A 19,445-nucleotide genomic window follows, 5' to 3' on the forward strand; every position below is an offset into this window, starting at 1 on the left:
CCTCTATTCTTTTTTGTCTTTCTCCCCATTTTTTCCATTATAACTTCAATTTAGAGGACACACATTAATAGACAATAAGCTGCAACTTCACAATCTGTTGGTCCTATTTCACTGCAAATACTCTGAACAAGCTGTTCACCCTGTGGTGGTCATCACTGATCCAAGTCCTCCTCATAACTATGGTACATTAGGCTATAAAAATGTTTTTCAAAAGAAAATGCTTCCAGTTCTTTCTTCAAAACCTCATCTTGTTGCTCAAATAACTATACATATATATTCTTCTTTTTTTTTTTTTTAATTTTTGTTAAGAGGCAGAGTCTCACCCTGTTGCCCAGGATGGAGTTTGACAGTGGCATCATAGCTCGCTGCAGCTCAAAACCCTGGGTTCAAGTGATTCTCTGGCCACAGCTTTCTAAGCAGCTGGGACTACAAGTGCATGTCACCACACCTGACTAATCTTTTTTTAAAAATTCAGAAACAGACTATCACTATGTTGTCCAGACTGGTCTTGAACTCTTAGCCTCAAGCAATCCTCCCATCTCAGGCTCCTACATCACTGGAATTATAGGCATGATCATCAGGCCTGGCTTAAATTTTTCTTTAAGAATAAAAATCTGGAGAAGTTATAAACTAATGAGCATCAAGTTAGCAGTAAAAAACAAACCACTACCCATAAAGGCACACATTATAGGCTATGATTTCTGAATGTTTAATTATTATTGCTTTAGGTACCATTGTCTTAAAGAAATCTCTGCAAGACAGTCAACATTGTATACTCTAAGCTCTAGAGCTATATTTTGTAAAAAAGGTCTCTCTACTTCACTTTGCCTGCAGGGCCCCCTTCTGAGAACTCCACTCAGGATAAGCCTGGTAAGCCATTACACCTGTAGTTGGAGACATCATGTTGATAAACCTGGTTTCTAAATGGTTTTTCTGCCTTTGAAAATGCTACCGAATGTTGCTTTTATTCATTAACAAATAACTAATAAGCATCTACTTTGTTCCAAGGGCCTATTTCAGAGATAAAGAGGACCTAGTGCTTATTCTCCCTCCAGTGCCACCTTTCTTACATTGGGGAAAGAATCAAATAAATAGTATAGGAAGTAAGTATTCCAGGAGTCCTTCTCTATGGCCTCTTGCCGCAAGAGGAACATTTTGGTTTATATCAAAAAGCATTAGATAATGTTAATCTAATCTGTTCTAAAAGTCAACTTTTATTTTAATATAATGCACAAACATTATTTTAAATCAAATAGTACTAAAAGATTCATGTTAAAACCCAATAGTCTCCTATCTTACTCTCTCCTGCCACCAGTCCCACTCCCTAGAGACAGCCAATTCCAACTTAATTACCTGTCTCATCTGGCATTTACCTCTACATTTAAAATAATATGGCTATAATTTGGGTGACCATACATCTAGTTTGACCATCAATTCCAGTTTGTACCTGCTGTCCCAGAATATTCATTGCCAGTGGTCCCTTCATTCTCAGAAGTGTCTCTATGTGATTCATTACATGACTTCCATACTTCCAAGGAATCATCCTGTGGTGCTGCTATAACACAGGATCCATAGACTTCTCTTTTGTGGTTGAGCCCTCTGACTCCCTCTACTTTCCCTTTTTTAAATTTTGAGACAGAGTCTCGGTCTGTCACCCAGGCTGGAGTATGGTGGCGCAATCTTGGCTCACTGCAACCTCCGCCTTCCGGGTTCAAGCAATTCTCCTGACTCAGCCTCCCAAGTAGCTGGGATTTACAGGTGCCCATCACGATAACCGCTAATTTTTGTATTTATAGTAGAGACTGGGTTTCAAAATGTTGGCCAGGCTGGTCTTGAACTCCTGATCTCAGGTGATCTGCCCACCTCAGCCTCCCAAAGTACTGAGGGATTATAGGGGTGAGCTACTGCACCTGGCCCAATTTCCCTTTAATTCATCCTCCCAATGTAGCTATAATCCACAATCAATATTTGCCTTATTTTGCCCATCTAAATATTATTCACTGCTAAGCCAAATACTTCACTGTGTTGTTTTCATTCTTGTGTAACTTTTTGTTTTCTCTGAAGTTAACAACTGACTCTTTTTAAGATGTTTAATTATTTGTGTACCTTTATTTTTCCCAAAATGCTTTAAGAGAGTTGTGAAATGTCTAAGCAATAATTTTGCCAAATGCTCAAACACTTCCAATTATTATTTTCCCTTGACGGCACTGTTCCGAGAGCCTTCTGTCCTTTGGCTGCAATCCAGAGCAAGTTGCTGTCTGGACTTGCTGAAAAGCTGTTGCCCTGAGACTTCTCTTCAAATTATAAAAAAAAAAAAAAAAAAAATTTACTTTTTCTCAGAATTCTAAACCCAATAAAATAATCAAGTGTAAAGGGAAAACAGATACATTGAAAGCCTCAAAAAATATATCTTCCTAATACTCTATAAAGCTACTGGAAGATGGGCTTCAGCAAATAAAGGAAGTATATGAAGAAAGAAAGAAGCATGGCACATTGCTACCTTAACTAATAAAATCTCTGAACTTTTTGATCCTGCCTGAGGAAGCAAAAATGCTACTTGCTGCAAAAATGACACCACTTGTCACACTGCAACTACAGCAATGTATAGGCATACCTTGGGGATACGTGAGTTTGATTCCAGACTACTTCAATAAAATGAATATTGCAATAAAGGAAGTCACACAATTTTTTTTTGTTTCACAGTACATATAAAAGTCATATTTACTCTATGCTGTAGTCTATTAAGTGAGCAAGAGCATTATGTCTTTAAAAAACAATGTACATATCTTAATTTTAAAATACTTTATTGTTTAAAAAATGCTAAAAATTGTCTGAACCTGCAGTGAGTTGTAATCTTTTTGCTGGTGGATGGTTTTAGATGTCTTAATATTGTGGCTGGTGACTGATCAGGGTGGTGGTTGCTGAAGGATCGGGTAGCTATGGCAAATCCTTAAAATAAGACAACAGTGAAGTTTACCATATGGATTCAATCTTCCTTTCACAAAAGATTTCTCTGTAATATGAGATGCTGTTTGATAGCATTTTGCTCACAATATACTGTCTTTAAAAATCGGAGCCAATCATCTCAAAACCTGCTGCTGCTTTATCAACTAAGTTTATGTAATATTCTAAATACTTTGTTATCATTTCTACAGTGTTCACAGCACCTTCACCAGGAGTAAAGTCTGCCTCAAGAAATCACTTTCTTTGTTTATCCACAAGAAGTAACTCCCCATCTGTTCGAGTTTTTATCACGAGATTGTAGCAATTCAGTCACATCTCCAGGCTTCATTTCTAATTCTAGTTCTTTTTCTATCGCATCTACAGTTATCTCCTTTATTGAAGTCTAAACCCCTCAAAGACATCCAAAGTTGGAATTAATTCCCAAACTCCTATTCATGTTGATATCTTGACCTCCTCCCATGAATCACAGATGTTTCTAATGGCATCTAGAATAGTAAATCCTTTCCAGAAGGTTTTCTGTTTACTTTGCCCAGACACATCAGAGGAATTACTATCTATAGCAGCTACAGCCTTACAAAATTTATTTCTCAAATAAGACTGGAGAGTCAAAATTACTCCTGATCCATGGACTGCAAAATGGATGCTGTGTTAGCAGGCATAAAAATCATGTTAATCTCCTCGTACAGCTCCCTCAGAGCTCTTGGGTGACTAAGCACACTGTCAATCACCAGTAATATTTTGAAAGAATGATTTTTTTTTTCTGAGCAGTAGATCTCAACAGTGGTCTTAAAATATTCCATTAACCATAATATAAACAGATGTGCTGTCATCTAGGCATTGTTTTTCTATTTATAAAGCACAAGCAAAATAGATTTAGCATAATTTTTAAGGGCCCTAGTTTTTTCAGAATAATATGTGAGCACTGGTTTCAACTTAAAGTCACCAGCTGTGTTCACCCTTCACAAGAGAGTCAGCCTGTCCCTTGGAGCCTTGAAGCCAAGCATTGGCTTCTCTCTAACTCTGAAAGTTTTAGATGGCATCTTCTTCCAATAGAAGGCTGTTTTTTCTAAATTGAAAATCTGTTGTTTAGGGTAGCCACCTTCATCAATGATCTTAGCTAGATCTTGAGGATAGCTTGTTGCAGCTTCTCCAGCAGCACTGCTGCTTCATCTTGCACTTTTATGTTATGGAGATTGTTTCTTTCCTTAAACCTCATGGACCCACCTCTAGTAGCTTCCAACTTTTCCTCTGCAGCTTCCTCACCTCTCTCAGCCTTCATAGAATTGAACAGAGTTAGGGCATTGCTCTGGATTAGACTTTGGCTGAAGGGAATGTTATGGCTGATTTGATCCTCTCTCCAGAACATTCAAACCTTCTCCATATCTGAAATAAGGTTGCTTCACTTTCTTATCATTCGAGTTCTCACTAGAGTAGCATTTTTAGTTTCTTTCAAGAACTTTTCTTTTGCATTCACAACTTGGCTGTTTGGTGCAAGAGGCTTAGCTTTTGGCATATCTTGGCTTCCAAGATGCCCTCCTCACCAAGCTTAATCATTTCTAGCTTTTGATTAAAGTGAGAGAAGTGAGATCTTCCTTTCACTTGAACACTTAGAGGCCACTATAGGGTTATTAATTGGCCCAATTTCAGTATTGTTCTGTCTCAGGGAATGGGGAGTCCGAGAAGAAAGAGAAAGAGAAGAGAGAAGAGGAAAGAGGGAAGAGGGAAGAGAGAAGAGGGAAGAGGGAAGAGGGAAGAGAGAAGAGAGAAGAGAGAAGAGAGAAAAGAGATGGGAAGCAGCCAGAGAGTGGAGGTGTCTGAGCACACACCATTTATCAATCAAGTTTGCCATCTGCTATGGGTGTGGTTCGTGGTTTCCTCCAACCAATTACTACAGTAACATGAAAGGCCACTGATCACAAATAATCATCACACAGATAAAATAATGGTGGGAAATGTGAACTATTGCGACAATTACCAAAACGTGACACACAAAGACCCACAATAGTTCATCGTCTCACAATAAATTGATAGTCTAGCCTTATTTTCTTAAGGAACATTAATTTCATGTATAGTGAGTGTATTTTGCATGTTTTAAATTGTAAATGGGGCTAAATCCAAGCAAGCTCGAACTTAAAGCAGGTTTGCAGCAAACTTTGCTTTATCCCTTACCATGCTCCAAGGTAAACTGACAAGTATACCAAAATGGGTTTTCCACAAGTATTTTAAGTTGGAAAAATGGCACCGGGCCCGAGTCACGGCCCGCTGTTCCCGCAAGGTGGCGTCTTTGACGCCGGCGCACAGCCCGCGAGAGGCGCGGGAAGCCCGGGCAGAAGAAAAGGAAGTCTGGCGCCGCCGTCCACAGCCCAAGGACTTCGCCCCTGCTGAAGGCCCTCGGCTCCGTTCTAGGCGTTCAGAAGGGACAAGGGTGGTGGAAGATGAAATGAGAACCAGAGTTTGACAAAGAAACGGCAAAATAAGAGAAAACTCACCTAAGACTTGGGTGGAGAGAAAATCTTCATCAGAAAGGAGCCTGCATCCACAGTGCCGATGACTTCTGCGGAGGGGAGCGTCCCGAGGAGGAGGCGGACACGATTGCCTGTGGTGCCACACTAAAGACGTCCCAGGACACCTGCGGCCACCTGGCATTCAACCCAGACCCCCAGTACGTTTAAGAACCACAGGCGTGGACCCGAACATCAGACTTTGGAAGCGGCTGCATTTCTGGGATCCTCCAGCTGCAGGAGGATATGATTTGCAAGATATCCAACCTGCAGACCTCGAATCTGCAGAAAGCAGCCCTGAGCCCCGGCCAAGCTCGCAGGATGACTTTGAAACGTGCCCTGGCACCCACCAAAGTTACATGCGTGGACTGCAGCGTGCAGGACGAGTTTGACTTGGAAGTTTCACTGAAGCCTTGAAGGACTTCTGGGTCATGAGCTAACGGCACCACCTGAGGCTACCAAGAGAAACAGCTCCTCCCACGCGGAAGGCGGATGAGGCGCCAGGCACGTGTGTGCACTTGCACCTGGGGCTTCTTTGTTAATAGTTCGTCTCACAATCAATTGTTACTCTAGCCCAGGCGTCCCCAAACTTTTTACACAGGGGGCCAGTTCACTGTCCCTCAGACCGTTGTAGGGCCGCCACATACTGTGCTCCTCTCACTGACCACCAGTGAAAGAGGTGCCCCTTCCTGAAGTGCTGCGGGGGGCCGGATAAATGGCCTCAGGGGGCCGTAGGGCCGTAGTTTGGGGACGCCTGCTCTAGCCTTATTTTCTTAAGGAACATTAATTTCATATATAGTGGGTGTATTTTGCACATTTTAAATTGTAAATGGGGCTAAATCCAAGGAATCGCGAACTTAAAGCAGGTTTGCAGCAAACTTTGCTTAATCCCTTACCACGCTCCAAGGTAAACTGACAAGTATACTAAAATGGGTTTTCCTCGAGTATTTTAAGTTACCACTTGTTGGATGGGTTATTTTGGATTTAATCATGTAATTCATGGGACCAGTTGACAGTAATCTTTCTTTATAGGTGTCTGGCAAAGCAGTGTCAGAGTCAGACACCATTACTATCTTTACGGAAACTTAATTTTGGGCCTTTTATCAATATGTCAGACAGGGCTCTGAACAAACTTGTTAAGTTAGGCTGTTAAACTGATGCGTTTTGTGTAAGTTTACATTCTTCATTTGGTACCTGTGTTACAGGCATAAGCAGGACAGGAGAGGGCCCTCTCCCCACACACACCAGGAATGTCAGGCGACCATCACGTGATGCTCAGGAGGTTGCTAACTGTCTCTCTAAAATAATAATTAGTCACAGCCAGGTCCAGGGAAAGGCAGTTTCCCAATATATAGAAAAACTTGAGACTAGTGATCAGCAGCTTCCTGATAAGTAAGATCTTGGGAGTTGGGCGAGTGGGCTAAAGCACATCTATTGAGACAAACTGGTGGCGTTTAACTGGTATATGACTTCCAAAGGACATTCAACTAGTAAGGGAAGACCGCCTTACGTGAACATGTGTACAACTCCAGTAAGCACAATGCACATGCTCACCTCCCAAGTGCTGGCAGGCCACTGTGCATGTGGACATCACACCCCAAGGGAAGAATCAGGGGAGAAGAAACGCAAGACCCGGGAAGTTTGCCAACACAGAAAACCCCAAGTCAAAGGTCAAACAGCATACTTGATCTCTCCGGTTGCCCACTTGGCCTTCTTCCAAGTGTACTTTACTTCCTTTTATGCCTGTTCTAAAGCTTTTTAATAAACTTCACTCCTACTCTAAAACTTGCCTCAGTCTCTCCTTCTGCCTCATGCCCCTCAGTCAAATTCTTCCTTCTGAGGAGGCAACAATTGAGGTTGCTGAAGACCTGTATGGATTTGCTGCTGATAACATGCTTTGGTGCTGTATGACTTGGGTATGTCCTGCTGCTAACATTTGTAAATAGAGCTAGGCATGTTCTTTATCTATAATACTCCAAGAGTTAACACAGCAGAGCAATTTAGAAAAAACCTATTTAAACCATCAGTGGATTTACCATGTAAAATTGCTGTAACTTATAATGTGTGCAGATTTTTTTGATCAAATATTCCATTGTAAACTTCTTAAGACTGTTATGTTTCTATTGCTTTTGTATTGAATGATATTGCAAAAAATAGAAAATAACCTTCTTTTTTTAAAAAAAAGGAAATCAAAATGAGACTGATGGACTTGCTCAATGAAGGATTGCCACAAATCTTCTATTTGTAAAACATGCAATGTCTGTGAAGGATAATAAAGCAAAGCACAATTAAATGAGGTTTTGTTGGATAGGAGATCTCAACAGCCTTTTTGGGTCATTACCTAAAAATCACAAATCTTCAATAATTATGGGAATGTGCTTGACATTTAGACTATAAAGAGAACAAATGGTGAAATAAACAAATTTTACTTAGCAAGGAGTGAAGGAAGGAAGGTATGTCATCTAGAGAACTGGTGATTCATAGATAAAAATATAATCACTGAACACATAAAGGAGAGCTATGAATTAGTGAGTTTGTTCTGATGTATGATGCTAATTTCAAACTTTAAACAGCTTGAAAAGGGAGGAGAATGACTAAAATGAGAGGCTCAACTGACTCAGAGATAAAGAATATAAAATCAATAGCTCTGGGAAGGATCTACATTTGTCTTCCTCTCTGCAGACCTAAGGGAACTAACATTGCAAGAATACTTTTCATCTCTTTCAAAGTCAAGTACATTCTTATCAATATTCCCACTTCTACCAACTCACAGTGCTTATCTTTCCCGAGGTTTCCTGTACAAATAGTAAGAGAAAACAGCTGCTGACTTTCTACTCTCCTATCCAATTAATTTGTTCACTCGTGAAATAAATATTTATTGAGAGTTCATCTTTCTCCAAATTTTTGTCTTGTTTTCCCTTCTCTGAAATGTATTTAAGTTTTACTGTGTTATCTGTCTTCACTTTCATTGTAACTTGCTAGGGATACCCTAAGGGTAATAATAAATTTTTCTTCTAAGACAGAAACCGCCTCTTCTCTTTCTGTTCTGCATTCATGTTTCACTTGAAGACACACAGATAAAAAGAGAGGTAATTACCCCTTATGATTCATGTGTGCTCAAATTTATTGGTTTATGTAATAAACCAATAAATAGTCATTATATCAAATGCAATCATATAGACAGATAGACAAACACTAGTTTACAAAGAACTTTCATAACCTATAGTTCAAGTTATTTTTTTAGTAACCAAAAAAAAAAAAAAAAAAACAAGAGATGGAGGAAGTGTAATCCTCTGAGGGAGCAATTGAGGCCTAATATGTTAAGAGCTTTAAAAAAAAAAAAAAAGCATTAGGCCAGGCATGGTGGCTCATGACTATAATCCCAGCACTTTGGGAGGCCAAGACAGGTGGATCACGAGGTCAAGAGATCGAGACCATACTGGTCAACATGGTGAAACCTCGTCTCTACTAAAAATACAAAAATTAGCTGGGCATGGTGGCGCGTGGCTGTAGTTCCAGCTACTCGGGAGGCTGAGGCAGGAGAATTGCCTGAACCCAGGAGACAGAGGTTGCAGTGAGCCGAGATCGCGCCATTGCACTCCAGCCTGGGTAACAAGAGCAAAACTCCGTCTCGGAAAAAAAAATAAAAAGCATTAACTTATAGATACATTCCAATCTATTTTGGTTATTTTAGATTGAAAATTTCTAAAAAACAAAAACTTAATCTTTAAATTATATATATATTATTTGTTCATATAATTATCAGATATCAATTATTCATAATTATAACATAATTATTTATAGTAGTAATATATAAAGGTGACAAAATCTTAAGGGTCTCAGTGGTTGATGAGAAAGAAAATCAAATTCGTCCAAGGTCTTTAGATTTAACAAAGATTAGGATGACACAAAACAAGTAATTGCAAAATAAACTTATCCTACAACATATGATAAAGAAAAGATACTCAGAACAACAGTTGCAAAGAAGAGCTATTAAGCTGTGCTTTAAAAAAAAAAAACAAAAACATGGCAGAGAATTTGATTTTTTATCATCCTTCCTATGAAAATAAGTCATTTTGCAGGAAAGTCCACATCACAAAAATCAAACATTTCTATGGATCAAAGTCAACAATGTTAGCATTTTGTCACTCCTGAGGCAATGTAAGAAGTCTAACTATTAACGAAGTTCATCTAACTGGATGACAGACTCAAATAACTCACCTTGGGAGGGACACTCACGCCTTTTATCTCAAGCTCTGAATCAGGGACTATCAACCCCTCTTATAACCTTCAAGAGCTTGACAGGTTAGCCTGAAAAAGAACAGAAATATAAATAAAGAAAATTTAAAAGTAAATACACAATACACATAGTTTATAACCAAGTGTATCAATCAGTTTTGCAATCATTGTAATACTGGTTTTGTTCCTTTATTTTTTAGTGTTTAAGACATTTAAGAAAATCTTAATGTTTTCTTTAATGCCTATTTCTTTAATTGAATATTTATTTATTGCCCCAGGAAACTTCTGTGTGAGGAAAAGAACGTTCAGTATTTGTACTTTGTCTAAAATCAAATTTCTAACCCTTCAGGCAATTGGCATATCTCCAAATATTCACACATTACTAAGATAACATTAATTAAAATTTCATAAATTTAGCAAACTAAATTTCCATGTGTAAATATGGATAGTAAACTTAACATTTTTTCAATCAACTGAAAGTTCAAGTATAATAATTGCCAATATTTTTGCAGGTAGTTCAAATTATAGAAACGTTCCTTTGAAAAACACTGGAGATCCCAAAATATGAAAATTTTAGATCATGGATATTTTTCTTTAAAATCTGTGTAAAATTTACAAATTTAAGCAATTTTTGGCTGGGCGCAGTGGCATAAACCTATAGTCCCAGCTGCTAATGTGGGAGAATCACTTGAGCCCAGGAGTTTAAGGCTACAGTGAGCTCTGATTTTGCCACTGCATTCTAGCCTGAGTGAGACAGCAAGACCCTGTCTCTAAATTAAAAAAAAAAAAAAAATGTTTTTTAATCTAAGCCTTGGCAATGAAAACAAACAAAAAACTCAACAAATGGGATTGCATGAAACTAAAAAGCTTCTTCACAACAAAAGAAACAATACAGCAAAGAGGCAATCCACAGATGGAGAAAATATTTGCAAATTATACATCAGATAAGGCGTTAATATCCAAAATATATAAGGGACTCAAACTACTCAAAAACAAGAAAACAAAGATCCCAGTTTCAAAATGGGCAAGAGATTTAAACAGATGTCTCTCGAAAGAAGACGTGCAAATGGCCAACAGATAAATCTAAAAATGCACAACATCTCTAATCATCAGAGAAATGCTAATTAACACACAATCAGATATCAGTTCAAACCTATGAAATTTGCTATTACTGAAATGAGAAAGAAAACAAGTGTTGGTGAGGATGTGGAGAGAAGGAAACTCTGATACACTGGTATTGTACATTAGTACAGCCATTTTGGACAACAATATGGAGGTTCCTCAAAAAACTGAAAATAAAACCACCATATGATCAAGCAATTCCACCCGTGGGTATATACCCAAAGGAACAGAAATCAGGATGCCGAAGCGATGTCTGCACTCCCATGTTTATTGCAGCATTTTTACAATAGCTAAGACATGGAGACAACCAAAGCATCCAAGAACGGATGTACAGATTTTGTAAATTGTATATGTATATATATATATATATATGATGGAATACTACTCAGCTTTTAAAACTCAGGAAATTCTGTCCTTCGCAGCAGCATGGATGAAGCTAGGGGACATTATGTTAAGTGAAGTAAGCCAGGCACAGAGAGACAAATATTGTATGATCTCACTCCATCTCTGTCTCTCTCTCTCTCACACACATATATGTGTGTGTGTATGTATATAAAAAGTAAAATGATATTTCTTCCTTCTGCTGGAAATACAAATGACATTAGCTTGACTGGTGGCCAATCAATAAAACAGTCTTTATCAAGCCTGGTTGACAACTGGTGGCAGCTGCAGAGCACCCATCCAAAGAGGCCATAATTTCCTATGAGGTCAAAGTAGATGAGAAATTCAAACAATCATAAAGTAACATTTTAGACAGATACCCAGGCACCTATCCATAGCTGGGCAGCAAGAGTAGGCCACTTGAATTCAAAATTAAATCATATAGGTATATATAGGTTGGTTGGAGAAAAATAGTAATCATGAACCAAATCACAATATTTATGACTCACAGATCATTACTGGGGTTTTTTTGTTCTAGGAAGTAGAGATACAAGGGGCTTATCTGGGAACTAATAGAGATATGACCTGGAAGGTTTCTTTGGGTCTCTTAAGCTTTGTTTCATTGCCAAAAAAAAAAAAAAAAAAAAAAAAAAAAAAAAAAACAGAAACCATCAGCTCAGGGTATTGGGATTTTCCTGATTGTCGCTGGTTTGAAGCTATTACTGACACCTCTAAGACTAACAGGTTTCTGGATTCAATCAGGCTTGCTATGATTCATCTTTGGGAAGGAATTCAATAAGACATTGCAAGTCCAGAAAACAGAAGTGGAGAAAACTCTTTCTGGAGCTTCTCTCAAATTTCTTAGAGTCAGTCCTTTAAATAGGCACCTGATTTTAGACCAGAAGTAAGACAATTATTACCTAACGTTTATTATTGAGACTTTCTCAAGAGCAGCTGCATAGACTTTTGCTCTGGCAAAGCGTATTCTTACTGGATAACAATGTATTCAGAAGCAAGAAGCCTAAGATCAATTCCCAGTTTTGCCACTGATTAACTGTGCTGACACTGGTGGCATCTGGTTTCTTATTGAAAGGCTCTATAGCATTAATTACGCTTTATTTATTGAGGACCCACATATCAGAGAGCCCAAAATCAGAAGCTGTGTTAGTGTCTGATGGTGATGTAAATTGTAGTATGTGTACTTAGAAGAGAGCACTAGAGAATACAGAATTACCTTATGAATTAGCTTATATCTAACAAGAATATCAGGTGTATTTACAGGAAACCAAGGTCATTGCAGTAATATTTGTAAAAACTATGTTTTTCTAGTTTTTGAATTTGAAGCTTTCACATCCAGGGACTTGCTAACTTAGAGAATTTGTCCTTCCCAGGGTTAGCTAATTTCCAGAGATAGCAAATGTTTACACCTTTCATATGCAAACCAACCAATTCAGAAATTCAGAGCCTACATTTCCAACCACCTTCTTTATTTGGTTCTTTTTTTTTTTTTTTTTTTTGAGACAGAGTTTCGCTCTTGTTGCCCAGGTTGGAGTGCAATGGTGCGATCTCGGCTCACCGCAACCTCCGCCTCCTGGGTTCAGGCAATTCTCCTGCCTCAGCCTCCTGAGTAGCTGGGATTACAGGCACACGCCACCATGCACAGCTAATTTTTTGTATTTTTAGTAGAGACAGGGTTTCACCATGTTGACCAGGATGGTCTCGATCTCTTGACCTAGTGATTCATCCGCCTCAGCCTCCCAAAGGGCTGGGATTACAGGCTTGAGCCACCGCGCCTGGCCCTTTATTTGGTTCTTACACTCCATGACAGTGTATCCCTTTCCTAATCACCCCTGAGCCAGATACCAGACCAGACAACTAGGGACAGCCCCGTTGCCCCCGACCTTGCTGAAATTATTCAAAATAGTTAATTCTAAACCTGCTTGCTCTGTCTTGCCTGTTCCTTCTGGAGACAACCACAGTAAAGGCTCTTTCCCACATTTCCATCTCATTCCCTCTGCCTTCTGACCATCCTGGTGCGTCCCTAGAGGCCCTGCTTCTGTTTTCTAAAACTATGTATTAAAAATGTCTTCCTTTTTCTAGTTCCCTTGGAAGGGTGAGAGGGTGAAAGGTAAAAGATTACCTAATGGTTACAATGTACATTATTTGGATGATGGTTACACTTCACTGCTACATAATATATCCATGTAACAAAACTGCACCCCTTACATTTACACAAATAAAAAAATTTAAAAATTAAAATTTCTTTCTTCATAACAAAACTTTCTGTGTATGTATAGACTGCTGAAGAACGATACCTACAGGAATGTGTAGGAATTCACTCAGGGTGGTGGCAAAAATATTAAGGGAAAAATAGTAGAGAAAGTTACGGAATAGAGTCTCAAACCCTTTTGGAAGGTCTAAGAGTTTCTTCATAGTTTCAGTAGAAGTTTTGGCTGAAGGCAGCCTAAATTCCCTTTGCATTTAGTTAATAAGTAAAGCAAAGAGCTGGGATATGTGGGGTAGTTTACCTAACTAACTGGTTTACTCACATGGTCTTAAAACTAACCTTTGAGCTAGATAGCCCTCTGGGATGGGGGAGGTTGAAAAGGGATATTATCCACTAATGGTGTTTGCTTTGGGCATCACCATTAGTGGATAATCTCACTAATTCCTAATCAGCCCTGGGCCAGGTACCAGACAACTAGGGACAGTCCCTTTAATCAACCTCTAGTGGTGTTGACTCAAGCCTTTGTCAATCAAACTTAACTAAATATACGCAAGTCTCACTGGATGGGGAGGGCTGACAGTTTTAACTGTTTACAGCACTCTCCAGGGTGTCTGTAAGAAGCAGCTATGGCCCCTCAGCCGAACTGGCAAAGCATAATATCTGTTTGTTAGTGCACTTTATTCATCTGTTGCTGAGGCAGGGTCTGCAGGGCAGGCCCCCACAGGCAGTGACCCCGACAGGAATGTCTGTCACCTTCTCTGTGCCCCTCTAGTGATGCATGTCTTGAGCCTCTTAACATATAACTGAGACATAAGGAATAGCATGTGCAGTCGCTTTGTGGGACCCTAGACAAGGTGCGCTGTGGAAATTATAATCTTTGCAATGCAAAGGAAGAATTGCCTCAATAAATCAAAGTATTGATCATATATACAGCTTTGAACCGAGACCTAAACCATCGGGTCTTTTAAGAAAGAGGTTTATATTTTTTACATTACCAGAAATCTGGGAAGAGGAAATCCAGAGCTGACCCAGCTCCTCAAATACTCAGGCTCCTACTATTTTTCTGTTCCATCATCCTTAGCTTTTGGCTTTCATCCTTACAGCCACAAGATAACTTCTGCCTCTCCAGGTGTTATGTCTGAGTGACCCAGGAAGAAAAACGAGGGAAGGAAAAGGGCAAAGGGCATTGCCAGCTGAGTCTGACCATTTCCGTAGACACTCAGACTTTTCCACAAACCCTACCCCATAGATTTCTGCTTATGTCTCTTTGACCAAATTGTGCTACCTGATCACAGGTGCCTGCGTTAGAGACAGAATGCTTGTTCTTAGGCACTGCAAGTACTGTAAAATATTCAGAAGACAGGAGACATCAATGGATGAAACGGGAGGATTTTATTAAGGTGGCCACCAGCTCAGCAGATTAGGTCGGGAGTTCGAGACCAGCCTGACCAACCTAGAGAAACCCTGTCTCTACTAAAAATACAAAATTAGCCGGGCGTAATCTTGGCTCACTGCAACCTCTGCCTCCCGGGCTCAAGCAATACTCCTGCCTCAGCCTCCCGAGTAGCTGGAAGTACAGGCACTCGCCACCATGCCCAGCTGATTTTTGTATTTTTAGTAGAGACGGGGTTTCACCATGTTGGTCAGGATGGATGGTCTCTATCTCTTGACCTCGTGATCCACCTGCCTTGGCCTCCCAAAGTGCTGGGATTATAGGCATGAAGTACCATACCCAGCCTTCAATACCTTTTTAAAAAATAATTTCAACTTTCATTTTAGATTCAGGGGGCACACATGCAGGTTTATTACGTGGGCATGTTGCCTGATGCTGAGGTTTGGGATACGAATGATCCTGTCACCCAGGTGGTGAATATGGTACGCCATAGGTAGTTTTTCAGCACTCGCCCCCCTCCCTCTCTCTCCCTTTTTGTAGTCCCTGGTGTTTATTGTTCTCATCTTTATGTCCGTGTGTAGCTAATGCGTAGCTCCCACTTACAAGTAAGAACATGTGGTATTCGTTTTCTGTTCTTGCATTAATTTGCTTAAGATAATGGACTCCAGCTGCATTCATATTGCTGCAAAGGACATCATTTCATTCTTTTTATGGCTACATAGTGTTCCATGGTTCAACAATTTCTTAAGTCTAGACAATCAGAAAACTAATAAATCAAGCCCTGGCTTTCAATATTAGTAATTCCATGGTGTAAAAACTCCAACCAAAGCTGATTTCGTGGCTGATGTCACTGAATGTGGAGTGGGGAGAGACATGCAGCAGTATGTGATGATGCGGTATTTCCCCCAGACAGGCACAAAATAACCTCAAGAGCAGCAGCAAAGTATAGTAAGATAATTAGGAATTGATGGCTTTTGAGTATTTATTACCTTTGTTTTCAATATATAATTTTTATATAATCTATTCAATAATGGGATATAATTTAAGCTTCAATAATGGCTGTGTTTGACCACCAGATTGCAAAATTCCTGAACTGTAATAGTCAGCTCTCACAAGCCAGCTTCTGCACCCCTCTGCCTGGAGGTCTACTGGGGGTGGGTAGAGCCTACTGTAAGCACAGCTGTATTAAACTGAAAACCATAAGGCCCAACCCTAGCTGCTGATCAGAATGGAGGAACATTCTTGATGAAATGTCAGTTTCACTTCCTCACCTTGTAGTTTCTCCATCTTGTAGGGGCACATCGTCATTATAACCATATCGGCCCCCACCGTCAGTATGAATCTCATTTTTGTCTTTCCTTGTACACCATTATCAAGCTTATTTATATCACTATCATCTACAGAGCTCATGAAAGCAAAGAATATTTATTCCTGTCTTTCCTCCCTTGCCAGACAGATGAGTCCAGAGCTGTGACTCTGACTTGGGCTTGTTTAGAGCAGCAGGCCTGAGACCCTGCACCTATAGGGAATCGAACAAAAGAGAACTAAAAAAAGTGCCCGGACAAAGACAGGCTGGAGCAGGAATCCAGAGGCAACCTAAAGTGTCCACAGATCTGAAGCTGAGTTCCTGCTTTGACCAGGGCAGCCCTCACCAAACAGAAGAGTCCTTGAGGCAATCACATACGAGCAGTGTAAATAAAATTTCAAGGGAGATATTAGCCTGTTAAAAGAACAATATGATCAAGGAGGTCACAATTACCATTCAGAGACGAGCAATATAAGACAAAGCAATTTTACTTAGATTGGTACATTGACAAGTTAATTACAAGCCATCCCTTTTAATCTGTTAAAGCACTACTCAGCAATCCTGGAATCTCTGATTCACGGAACCCTGGGCCCGCAGCGAGTCCCTCTCCTGCTCTGTCCCATAGCTTCCACTATTTTCTCTGGTTGCCTAAGCTGGTTACCAGGATCCTCAATTAGCAGAACCCCCATGTGGCATCAGAACATCCTCTGTATCTAATTCCCTCACGTTCCTGCTGGATGGCAACTTAGATCATTAGATTCATCAAATCTAATTATTTGGCTGGTCAAATCCAGCCAAAGTGTGTATGGTTTGAAAGTGCTCCCTTCCCAAAAAGGAGGTGCTCCTTAACAAAAAGCCTTCAATAACTTACTCCAAAATACGTAGCTATTTTAGAGAGCCAGGCAGGTCTTGGGGAGGGAGATATTTGGAGTCACAAGAGCCTGTTAAAGTACCCTACATTGTCCTATTTGAAACTAATAGATTGTATTCATGTTGAGGTCATCTCTTTTCAGAATTTACTGACTGGATACTTTCCTGGAAATTGATTCAAAATTATGAGCTTTTTGTGTACCTTAAAACAGTGGTTCCCCTAGCATGTGGGGTAATGCAGGGGAGGCAAAATTCCACTTCTACCCTTTTAGAGATGTTTTTGGTTGTGGGTGCTGAGAACTAAATTGACATAAGACAGATCAGCAGGAGAAAAGCATATACATGTATTTAATCCACGTTTTATGTGGCACAGGAGGCCTCATAAGAAAATGAAGACCCAAAGATGCAGTTAGGATTGAACACTTAAATGGAAAGAAGAGTAATACATTATGAAAATGTGAGAAAGCAAAGAGGCTTGGGCTAGGGTAGTTATTCGGGTGAAATGGCCAGGAAGATAAGGGTTAGTGAAATTAGATTTGTGCTATAGTTTGGATATGGTTGGTTTGTTTTCGCCAAATCTCATGTTAAAATTTGGTCCCCAGTGTTGGAGGTGGAGCCTAATGGGAGGTGTTCTGGTCACAGGGTGAGTCTCTCATAAATAGATTAATGCTGTCCCTGGGAGGTGGTAGGGTAGTGAGAGTCAATTCTCACTGGATTAGTATCCACAAGAACTGGCTGTTAGAAGGAGTGGGGCACTTTCCCCTTCTCTCTTGCTTCCTCTCTTGCCATGTGGTCTCCGCACACGTCAGTTCCTCTTCACCTTCCACCATGAGTGGAAGCAGCCTGAGGCCCTCACCAGAAGGAGATGCTGGCATCACGCTTCTTGTGCAGTCTGCAAAAGCAAGAGCCAAATAAACCTCTTTCTTTATAAATTATCCAGCCTCAGGCATCCCTTTATAGCAACTCAGCATGGGCTAAGACTGTACAGATTTCCTTCAGCCTCAACTTCTTATCCTTGAAGATAATAATGCTAGCCAGGCACGGTGACTCATGCCTGTAATCTCCGCACTTTGGGAAGCTGAGGTGGGTGGATAACGTGGTCAGGAGTTCGAGACCAGCCTGACCAACACGGTGAAACCTTGTCTCTATTAAAAATACAAAAATTAGCCCAGTGTAGTGGCACGTGCCTGTAATCCCAGCTACCCAGGAGGCTGAGGCAGGAGAATCCAAGAGGTGGAGGTTGCGGTGAGCCGAGATCATGCCACTGCACTCCAGCCTAGGTGACAGAGAAAGTATGTGTGAGGCTAGAGGCAGCTTCCACTCTGTTCAGGACTCCTTTTACTTGTACATTCCCTTCTTCACTAAGGCTGGGCAAGTTTCAGATCATCTTTATTATACCCAATAAATGAGAGATTTATTTTCTAATGTACAGAGACATTATTTCATGTAATCCAAGACTACATGTATTATTCATGCCTTTTCGTAGTCAGGGACATTGAGACTCTAAAGCCTAAAGAGACTTGTGCAAGGTCAGATTATTAATAAACGTCAACACCGAAACCAAACCCAATTGGATCTAACTTTGCAGCTTCTGCTAGTTCCCACTAATATGGACAAGAGACAGGGAAACACTGGGTAGAAGAGGATGGTTCCCCGGCCAAAGCCCCGCCCGTAAGCCTGGAGACCTGCAGCCCTAAGTGGGAACAGGCATTTCCGTTTTCGTAACCAAAAAGTGGCTTTTTGGCCTGCTACCACACTCCCCTATCCTGCACCCATATAAACCCTGAACCCCAAGCTCCAGGAGCAGATGAGGAGACACGCACACCAATAGCAGAACAACATGGCAGAGAAAAGAGAGAAGAGAAGGAGCACCTGAATGCTGAGAGGAGTTCAGCTGGGGGTGGTGGGAGAGTTCGGCTGCTGGATGGTCAAACTCCAGGGTAGCCGGGCGCGGTGGCTCACGCCTGTAATCCCAGCACTTTGGGAGGCTGAGGCGGGTGGATCACGAGGTCAAGAGATCGAGACCATCCTGGTCAACATGGTGAAGCCCCGTCTCTACTAAAAATACAAAAAATTAGCTGGGCATGGTGGCTCGTGCCTGTAATCCCAGCTACTCAGGAGGCTGAGGCAGGAGAATTGCCTGAATCCAGGAGGCGGAGGTTGCGGTGAGCCGAGATCGCGCCATTGCACTCCAGCCTGGGTAACAAGAGCGAAACTCTGCCTCAAAAAAAAAAAAAAAAAAAAAAAAACTCCAGGGTAAGATCATCTTTCCATTCCATCCCCACTTGCAGTTCCCCATCCATCCCACTGAAAGCCACCTTTACCATAATAAAACTCCTGCATTCATCCTTCAAGTCCATGTGTGACCTGTTTCTTCCGGAACACTGAACAAGGGTTAGGAATACAGAAAGCTGTCACACTGGCCCTCTGCCCTTGCAGTAA

At 40.6% G+C, this 19,445-nt stretch overlaps 1 protein-coding gene across 1 annotated transcript in view; it reads right to left on the reverse strand.

The window, feature by feature from the left end:
* Positions 1-9,281: 9,281 nt before the first annotated feature.
* The window catches only part of PDK1 (pyruvate dehydrogenase kinase 1), a 103,938-nt gene continuing 93,774 nt past the window's right edge, over positions 9,282-19,445 (reverse strand). Inside the window, exon 12 of the transcript XR_012517718.1 lies at positions 9,282-9,776. The gene's annotated coding sequence lies outside the window, so the exon portion shown is untranslated. The remainder of the gene's footprint in view (positions 9,777-19,445) is intronic.

Source organism: Saimiri boliviensis, chromosome 5, assembly GCF_048565385.1.
Source record: "Saimiri boliviensis isolate mSaiBol1 chromosome 5, mSaiBol1.pri, whole genome shotgun sequence".
Lineage (NCBI taxonomy): Eukaryota > Metazoa > Chordata > Mammalia > Primates > Cebidae > Saimiri > Saimiri boliviensis.